The sequence below is a fragment of the Artibeus jamaicensis genome, unplaced genomic scaffold, assembly GCF_021234435.1.
Source record: "Artibeus jamaicensis isolate MK-2021 breed Jamaican fruit bat unplaced genomic scaffold, CSHL_Jam_final contig_588, whole genome shotgun sequence".
Lineage (NCBI taxonomy): Eukaryota > Metazoa > Chordata > Mammalia > Chiroptera > Phyllostomidae > Artibeus > Artibeus jamaicensis.
Window position 1 is genome coordinate 6,341,136 of NW_026521895.1, and position 10,463 is coordinate 6,351,598.

Genomic DNA, 10,463 nt, shown 5'->3' on the forward strand with positions numbered 1-10,463 from the left:
AATACATTGAGATAATGTATTTAAAGTGACTGGTTCTTGGTACAACCCTAGCAAATGCTTGTTCTTCTTATTGTTTGCAGACAAATAGTTACAGTAGACTTTTTTAGACATTATATCAGTGCAACTTGCAGAAGTATCTGGAAAAAGAGGGAAAGTCAAAGAAGCCAATTAAAATTGGAATGTTGACATTTAACAGACTATCCAGAATGAAGAAACAAGAGATCATATTCTTGGATGATGGACACATGCTTATTTGATGGCACCGTTCTGAGTGGCCTATTGTGTAATCACATCACATTTTAAATGTGAACTTTCAAAAACTGAACGGTTTTAGAAACTTTAGTGAAGATAAAGTTTTGATGGCCCAGTGAAGACACAGTTGTTCGACAAAGTCATAAGCAAGTAATTATTACTGAAGCATTTTATATTCTGGAACACAAGGCGGTATAACCCCAAAACGGACTTCTTTCACTGTAGTAATGAGTTAGATACATTCATAGTCATTGTCAGTAGCCGTCATATGTTCAATGCAAATCATGATGATAAATCTACATTCCTCACACTAAACCTATAAGCATCGCACTTCCAAATTTTAAATTATGTTGTAAAGCTATAGTAATTAAAAGTTTAGTGCTGACATAAAAACATAAGTATCCCTCAATAGAAGAGTCAGAGAGCCCAGAAATAAACTCACGCACGTACAGCCAACTGTCCACAAGGAAGTGAAGGTCTTATATCCCACTTCCAATCCTTTGAATCATCTACTGGACTAATGTGCTTTTCTCTTTAAAATGTCCCAAAAGATATAAGATGCCCCTGCGCTCATAGAATTTTGAGATTTCATTTTAAGGAATCAGAAGAAATTTGCTCCATGAGCAAGTTTTTGAATTTGGTTTCAGGTTTCTGATTCAGGGAACAAGCGATCCCCTTCCGACTCCCTCTTCCACTGAAGAGATGTCCTCTTTCAACCTGTGTCTCCTGGTTCCATACAAATCAATGAACTCAGGACCCTATATAAAATCCATCTAGAAAACAATTGCTCCACTCAGAGTTCATTTCCTTCCTTTAACAGAAATTGCTGGAAATGTAATTTTGAGGCAAGCATTTCATTTCTTGTCTTGAAATAGATTGGAGTAAATGTAAAGTCAATGATTAGATAAATGTAATGTCTTGGATTGATGCCACAATGCAATATCTGATGGTGTGGTCAGTACTGATGGATGTTTTGTATAGTTACTCAGCTGTATAATGGGGCAAATTCCCATGACTCTATTTAAAATACCATGTGACTCTGCTCAATTAATATTACCAAAAGTACTTTGGCACAAATACAAAGAGCATGAGAAATTAGTGCTGAGCATACAGGGCAGTCCTCTCTTTCTCTGTACAGAGATTGCCTTTCATGCCCTAAACTGTATCTGGGTACAATTTATTTACTGAGCTACACTGTATGCAATAAACAACACAACAAAGATTATTCCTCCACCAAAAATCACTTTTATGAAGTTATAAATGGAAACCCTGTGCTAAGTAATCTCCAATAGCACCGTGAAAGATTAAACCCTGCCCAAGTTAACACAGGTACCACGGGCCTGCATACAGCCGGTCAACCAGAAGAACGCATTGTTTATGGGGTCTCTTTATTTTAATGGCGAGGAAACATTTCTCTTTTCTATTCCCTGCTATCAAGATGCAGATCATCCAATATAAAAAGAGGGGGGGAAGGAAAGAGATAACTTTCTTTGGTAAGGAATAAAAAACGTAATGTTGATAGTACTTTCAGAAAAAAACTTTTCGGAAATGTAGAGGCTAAATTTCTGGCACACTGGTATCCAGATTGTGTAACACAAAAAATGAAGTGAATGACACAATGATAAATACCTTTTTTAAAGTTCTGCTTCTTGTTATGCCCGTTCTTAGGTGGTTGTGTTTCACTGTTACCTAGAAACTGGCAATTTTCAGTAAAGGTATCCAATCACTATTATGCTTCAGTGATCAAAATGATAAATTTCTACCACTTGCATTTTTTAAATTAAAATGTTTAATGTCTTCTAACAGAGCTAACAAACAATTGTTAAAATCAATACACCAACATTGGATTTTCTAGTGTCCTCAGGGGCAGTACAGGATAGTTTGTGACTTAGACAAATTTGTTGTCTCTCCTATTGAAGTATATGCAACCACTCTTTGTAACAATAATTTTTATGATTGAATTTTTTAGTTATTAGTATTCATATGCATCAAAATCTTGTAGTAGCACATGTTTTGGCAGCACATATACAAAAACCGGAATTAATGAAGATGAGCATATCTCTTGCAAGAAGATGAGCATATCTCTTGCAAATAAAGATGACATACAAATTTGTGAAGTGTTTTACACACACACAAAGCTATGACATCTTGTTCCCTGTCATGAAAAAAAGGTCATTTTAAAGGCATATGCTTAGTGTGCTTATTATGCTTCTCTTATTTGAGGACCCACAAATGGTGGCAGACAAGTTTTAATTGCCAAAGAACTCATACAGGACTGGCAATTATAATGCTTAGGAATCTAGGGTTATTACAAGAAATGAATACACATTGCAAGAAAATGGCAAAGCATCACAGCAAGGAAATGCATTTCAGGTAAACGCTGCCTCATAGCACAAATCAGGAGGAGCTCGCTCTGACAGTCCTCGTCTGCCGGGCTTTAGTGGAGGTTTCAGTACCTCTGCTCTCAAATCAGAAACACCAAGACAGGCACAAAACACCTCGGAGGCAGGAGACCGAACACAGGCACATTCTGCAAAGAAACCAGCCCCAGTGGCAGAGCCCTCTGGCGGTCTCACTCCAACCAGGTACGAACCACCATTTCACTATCAACAATGAACAATGCGAACAACCCTGTGCAAACCACCAGAAACTCATCTTGGCCTCTCGGGTGAAAGCAACACTACTAATTACTACAACTCACGCTTGACCACGGGTCACTACTCCCTTGGTACCTCTCTCACTTCAGTGAAACAGCTCAATCGAATGCCAGCACCCGGATTCACCTTCGGAGCACGGAGGTGCTCCTTGGGGGGAAAGTGTGGGGAATGAAATACTGGCTTGACTCTCGGAGTCATGTGCATGGCTTACCTTCGAATCCTGGTAAACAGGCATTTTCTTTGGAGGATACCAAACGAAAACTTGTAAAGCTTCGTTATTTGAGGATCTTCAGGGGCTTACAGAAGGTTACCATCCCTGGAGAAGCCAGAAACTGCGTAAATTCCTGTTGGGCAACCTCGCAGGACAGCAGGGGCCGAGGTCCCGCGATATCGTTGCCTGTCCTTCCTCATTCCTGGGCCCGAAAGCCAGGCCGGGAGCTTCACCGCTGTGGACCCTAATAGCTGCGCCCGTTTGCCCCGTTTTCTATGGCGTCTCTTCATTGGTAATTGCCGAATAGTTTTCAGTTGTTTCTTCTGACCCTCGCTTGAGTGAAGGGTTTTCAATTCATACCTCGGACAGCCCCAAATGTTACAAATTAACAAGTAAATTGGTTTTCATGAAGACTACCCTACCCTGACAGTTACTGAAGCAACATTAAAGGTACATACGCACTCTGTTAGGAAGGGCACGACTGTGGGGCCAGTAAGGCAATGGTGCCTACAATCCTCTGTTAAAGGGGCTTCTATTCACACTATGCTTGCAAAGTCATCAGAGTGAAGATGTGAGGGGAACACTGTGTGGCTTTGAGTCGGTGGTGTCTGTAGGGTTGCAATCCTAGGATCTTCCCATGTGAAATTCAGAACATTGCTCTCTCGAGACTTTGTCCTTAAAGCAGCTCCTAATGCGGGGACAGTGTGGGGAATGTTACGTTCCAAGGACAGGAGAGAGGGTAAAGAGCCTCTCACTGCCCAGGTCCAGCTAGAGGATCCGTTAGTGGCCATGTCCTCTCAGCCCAGCTGTTGGCCCTGTGGGCAGCCGCTCTCTCTAGCATAGGAGAGGGCTCTATACATCAGGTGCCGGTCCCGTAATGAGACACCGCAGGAGCAGTAGAAGTCTGAGGTCAAAAGGACAGACGGTTAGCATGAACTTCTATGGAATAGTATTTCCTCTATAAGAATTAAACTGTGGCCCAGTCCTTTAAACCTTAGGTGTTAATGGGGCTGCAGCTTTAGGAACTTGACCTGGTTGTGCATAGCATACATGTTGGCTGGGGGAGGCGGTACTGTCAGGAGTGAGAAGATGGGCTGGGGGCAGGCCCTGTCACACCAGGACTCCCACTTTTTCTCCTCTTTCAATGGTGCATGTTCCATTCTAGGTATAGTGTGTTTCAACAAGTCCAGCTTGTTGCAGGACAGTGGAATCCCAGTGGAGACTGAGTAATCCCCCCTCCCATATGGGCATGAAATAATTAAGCCATCCTGTCGGGATTTCCCATTGCAAATTCCAGCAGACGACCCCTCTTCCCAGACCTGATGGAGCTTCGTGTTCTCGGCAGCATACCATGTTATTCCACACAAAGTTGGCACAATGACTGTCTTCCAAGACTCTCATACCTTTATAGTGTTTGGTGCAGGGGTCCCCAGTTTGACGTATGAGGCAGTAGGCCCTACTGGGCGATCATTCAACTGTATTAACACCTGAGCTAGTACTTCAGCTCACCTGGCCGAAGTGGTTTTAGCTGTTAGTAATTGAATCAATCTGCTGCTTTAGTGTTCCATTCTTCCTTTCTACCAAACCTACTGCTTGTGGGTTATAGGAGTATCTGCACATGGTAATCAACTTCTCTGATCCCTCAGTGGTGGCAGCCTGGTTTGGGCAGAAACAGGGGAAGCCTTGGGTTAGGCCACTGGCAAAGTCCACACAAACCGAGGCATATTCTGAGTCCTCACTCAAAATGAGGTGCTGATGTAATCAATTTGCTGATTTCTCATTGACTGAGAACTCTGATGGATGGCCTCAGACTCCTTTGGTATTATTTAGATAACCCAGGACATGCTGGTACCGCATTAACCAAGGCACTGTTTCAAGGGCTGCCCAGCATCCTAGACAATATGCCATCATATACCAGAGCTACAGTGGCCACTTTCCCCATGTACCCAATCTGCTGTATCTACTGAAAGGTCAGTTGCTAACCTCATAACTGGGCTAGGGAATCAGTTCCTGATTGCCAGGAGTGTCAGTGACTTATGAGCTGGAATGTGGAAGATAGTAAGGGCCGCCTTAGACTCTCAAGAGGAATGCAAGTGTCTTTCTATAAGTTCTGACTCCACAAGGGTTTAATCATGGTTATCCACCCCTCAGCTTCCCATTGTCCAAGCCATAGGGGCAACCCCTTTAGAGCAACCCAACTCTCAACGAAAAGGGCTAATGGCAAGGGCTCATGTATGATCCATCACGAAGCAAACTGCTCTGAGTTCAGCCCACTGCCTGCTATGGTTCACCTCTGTTCCCATTTAGATGGTGTCACTGTTGGGCTGAATAATGACTGCAGTTCACATGGGCTGGTTATCCCAACTGTATACCAAAATCATCTGTATACCGAGAACCACTGAGAATTTTCTCAATTCCCACTTTATAGGCCACTGAGGCTTCCACAGAAACAGGGGCAGGGTATTTGGAGGATCTACAAACTGCAGGGCCCAGTGGTACCCACATTTCCAGACTAGAGACAGTTGGCTGGCAGACAGGGAGGGACTCCTCTGCTGCAAATAAGCCTGCAACTTGGTCAAAGTGGGAGTTGGAGCCACAGCAGAGGTGGGTTGTGTGTTGATGGAACATATTCTCCACCCATCCCTTGATAGGAAGGCAAGTTCTTACTGTGATAAGTTTTTCTTTGTGAGAGGCTCTCTCTGGAGGGGAACTCTATACACTGCAAGGAGCTATTGCCCCATAAGAGGATATTGGATGCCTGCCCCCTCCCAGAGCTGGAACCAAATCCTAGACATTCTCTTTCCTTCTTTCATCTCTGCCAGTGTCCAGCCCAGACCTTCCAGAGTTAGATATATCTAACTCAAATGGTAGCCCTGCTTAGGAGATGCCCAGAGCTAAAATCCACTTCAGCAGCTTTTCATCTGCTCAAAGGCAGCTTTTTACACTGACTCCCCTACATGACCCTTCTTTACCAGGCAGTGTAAGGGATGGAGGCAATGCACCAGGTGAGAAATAAAAGTCCTTCGGTCCTGGCTGGTGTGGCTCAGTGCATTGAGTGCCAACCTGTGAACTCAAGTCACTGGTTCAATTCCCAGTCAGGGCACATGCCTGGGTTGTGGGCCAGGTCCCCAGTAGGGAGCAAGCAAGAGGCAACCACACATTGATGTTTCTCTCTCTCTTTCTCCCTCCCTTCCCCTCTGTTTAAAAAAAAATAAATAAAATCTTTTTTAAAAGTCCTCCAAAAATCCCCAGATCACTACAAGAGCTTATACCTTTCTCATGTTTTTAGAAGTTGGATAGGCCTGCATTATCAATAGCACCTCTGGGGCAAGGCATGTCTTACCCAACCAAACAACTACCAAAAACCTTGTGGCAGTGCCTGGGCCTTGAATTTTTAGTGGGTCCACTGCCCATGTTCTGACTCTCAAATGTTCCAGCAAAGTCTGCAGAGTATCTTGCAGAAAGACAAGTCTTCGCATGTCAATATCATCAAAGTAATGGGCCCCTTTTACTAATGTGGGAAAGGAGAACAGGAACTTGTCTGGGGCTACCAACCCACAACATATTGTGGGGCTGTGTAGAAAGCCTCGGGGGGGCACTTGAAAGACCCATCGTTGCCCCTCCCACATGAAGGCAAATTGATCCTGGGACTCATGGACCAAGGGTGTACTAAAAAAAAGCACTTGCTAAATCCAGTATGACATGATACCTTCCTATGACTTGGACAAAGTATCTAAGATGACATTGTTGATCACAGCTGCATTAATGAGAAGGCACATGTTTGCTTATCAGTATTCCACTGTTATTTGCCATAAACCATCTGGCTTTTTTACTGGCTGAACTGGGCTGTAGAAAACACTATGAGCAGGGTGTACAATACCCACTTGGTGCAGTTCTTAGACAGTTTCCCATACCACCACCCAACAGTGATTTATATTATTTGACAGTTACCACTTTTCTGGGGGGGAGAGATTTACTGGCATTTCCCCTCAGCACTGGTTTGATTACTCCAACCTGGAGGCAGAATTCACCTATAGAGGTCTGCAGAGTTTGACTTTATAGGTTATCAATGCCCAATATGTTCTCTGGCATTAGATAGAAACCTTGTATTCTTAGGGAGGAGAATGCCTGATTTGTGGTGTCAAAGGGACCTTCCTCACCACAACCATTGTCCTCCACTACCATTGATGGTGCTGAGGAATCCAAAACATTTCACTGCTGGAATGAAAAGTAAAGCTCCAATGACATGGTACTGCACAACCAATTTAGCACAAACTAAGAAACAATTCAGTGTCAAGTATAAGTAAGGGTGTGATAGATTAGGGGTACTCACACCCTGAAGGTGGTGTAGCTATTCTGGAAAGCAGTATAGAAATAAGTATCCCTTATTTTTTTCAGCATCTAGTGATGCTGAATTTGTGTAAACCAAAAATATGTTGATGTACATATGATGTATAGGGAAAATGTTCTCTTCAGCATTATTTATAATGTTGGAAAAATCCAATTTATTTTTGTTAGAATGAATAAATGAATTGTTGGGAAAAACTGATATTGATGTTATTCTACTCAGTTATATATCTGACTGGTTCCAAAAATGAGCTTAGGCAACAAAGTACATGCAGTGAAACAAAACAAGAAAGGATGAAAAGCAAAATGAGAAAAATAAGGGCAATAGATTTATACAGAGGCCATTAATAAAGTGGCTTGTGTTCATGCATGCTCTGTTAATATCAAAGCTATGAAATTTGTATGAATGGAGTTTTATTTCCATAACATTATAAGATTTGTGTTTTTATAGCCATGTCTAACCATTTTTCCATATAAACACTTGAAAAAGTTTAATTCCTATTTGGGAAAGGTTTTCCCAATTTTTCTTGAAACCGAGAGACTGTCATTAAATAGGAGCCTCAGATTCAGCTTTCTAGCTTTGTTGTTGCTACACTGAATGACACAGGACAGCATGAACATATTGTATATTTCTCCCACACTCCCATTAGTACTAATATTATCATATGCCTTAAAGTAGTGTGTGGGAGGTGTGGACATAAATTTTCATTAGCAGCTAATGGAATCTCTTCTTAATATGGAGTTATATTCTGTGTGCATTAATACAAAAACCAACCCTGGATTTGGGAGACCATATGGAAGGTCTCAGCACAGCCACAGCCTTTGTCCATTCTCACACGTGTGATTCCACTGTGCAGCTGGAACAGGATGTCAGCTACTCATGAGCATGTTAAAATAAGGCAATTTGTTTTTCTATCAGTAATGTTTCTGCAAAATTTAGATTAAAATCACAGTAGAATGATCTATACCTAATGCTTCCTTTTTTTTTTTTTCAAAGAAAAGGTGCCTTTCCTTCTTTCTACTCCCGATGACCTTCTCATTGGGTTTTATTCTATCAGCCTTCCCTCTGAGATCTTGCCCAGTTAATTATATCCTCTCCTTTCAGGAGCTGCAACCTACCCTGGCTTCTCTATTTAGAAAACAAGCAGAATTTTCCTGTTAAAAATAAAAACAAAAACAAAAACAAACAAGCCAAATACCTCCTCTTCATCTTCTTAGTCCACTATCTTGTTTTTTATTCCTTTTTCTTCCAATTGCCTGATGCTTAATAATAATTCCTCAACAAATTAAATTCTGAGTCCCTCCACTCTCCTTTATTCTAAACCTATTTTTGCTAAAATAACCAAAAGTTTCTTAATTGCCCAGAACAGTGATCTTGTTTTTTTCATATTGTTATATTCCTCAGTCCGTAACTGGTCCCTACTGGAATCTTCCTATTTATTAGACTCTTTCCTAGACTTCCCTCATAACACTCTTTCTTGGCTGTTTCTTACCATTTTGACCATTTTTCTTTATCCCTTTCTGTCTCTAGCACATGCCCCCTCAATTCTAAAGTATTCTGAAGTATTCTGCCGGGAGTTTGCTCACAGCTCTCAGGTTTCCTCCTCCTCTACTTCCCCCAAAGTGATTTTGTTTTACTCCTGTAATTCACCACATAATCTCCAAGCTATTAACTTTCAAATCTAAATTATCTCCACTCATTTCCTTGGGCTAAAGACTGGCATTCATCTTAGAATGACATCTGTATATGTGTAACATAGACACATTAAACACATTCCTAAGTCAAGTATTTTATCTTTCTCTCAAAATCCATTTTCCTATCATATGTGCATTGCCAAACAAACATTCTGTGGTCCGAACAAAAATCCTATTTTTTTTTCGCATCAATCATTTCCTATTTTCTTTTCTTACCCACCAACACATACATATGCACTCACTCTCACCGTTAAAAGAACCCATAATTTCTACCTTCATAGTATCTCAGTGTCAATAACTTGTTTAGTATATTAAAAATTCTGTCCCACTAGAATGAACAGCTCATACTAGATGAACTCTTAATAAATTACTTTAAATGAATGAATAACGTATTACATTTCCCCCCAAATCTATTGTCACTGCTTAAATTTCGACCCTCAGAGCCTCTTCCCTGTGTGTCATCAGAAACCTTGTCACTGTTCTCTTTGCAACTAATCTGTCCCCACTGTGGTGGAGATTTGCTTTCCGCATACATGTATGACATTACGATAACATGTATGCATAACCTCCACTATATGAAGTTTTCCCAAATCCTAAGGCCTTATTGGATAGACAGCATACAACCCTCCTTGCCATCTTTATACCCTTCATCATTGACTACTGATCACAACCCTTTTCCATTTCTCACTGAGCTCTATGCCCAGACAAAGGAAATTGCTCAGTTTCCCCGACAAGCTGTCTCTGCAGCTGTAGTTCTAGAACTCTATAGTTCTGTAGAGAACTATACTGTTCTCTACTGTAGAACTCACACAGTATTCTTTCTCTTCCTATCCTTCCAAACGGCTATTTACCCCTGATAGCTAGTTCCACTGACGACACACAGAATGTGTTTCTGGAGTCCTCCAGTGGAGTTCACCATGCCTTCCCTCCAAATTCCTAAAGCCCTTTTCTCCTTTCAACATTGTATCATTTATCATTTTGTGGAAGAATTATCTAACTATATATGAGTCTCTCAAACAAAAATACTAGCTCCTAAGAATACAATTTTTTAAAATTTTCTTTTCATTCTTTTCTCTAAAGATTTTATTTATCTTTAGAGGGGAAGGGAAGGAAAGAAGAAGAGAAACATCAATGTATGGTTGCCTCTCATGAGTCCCCTGCTGGGAACTGGCCTGCAACCCAGGCATGTGCCCTGACTGGGAATCGAACCACTGGGGTTCACAGGCCCACACTAAATCCACTGAGCCACACCAGCCAGGGCTAAAAATTTTCTTTTTTAGTTCCTATTACATTGTTTGACA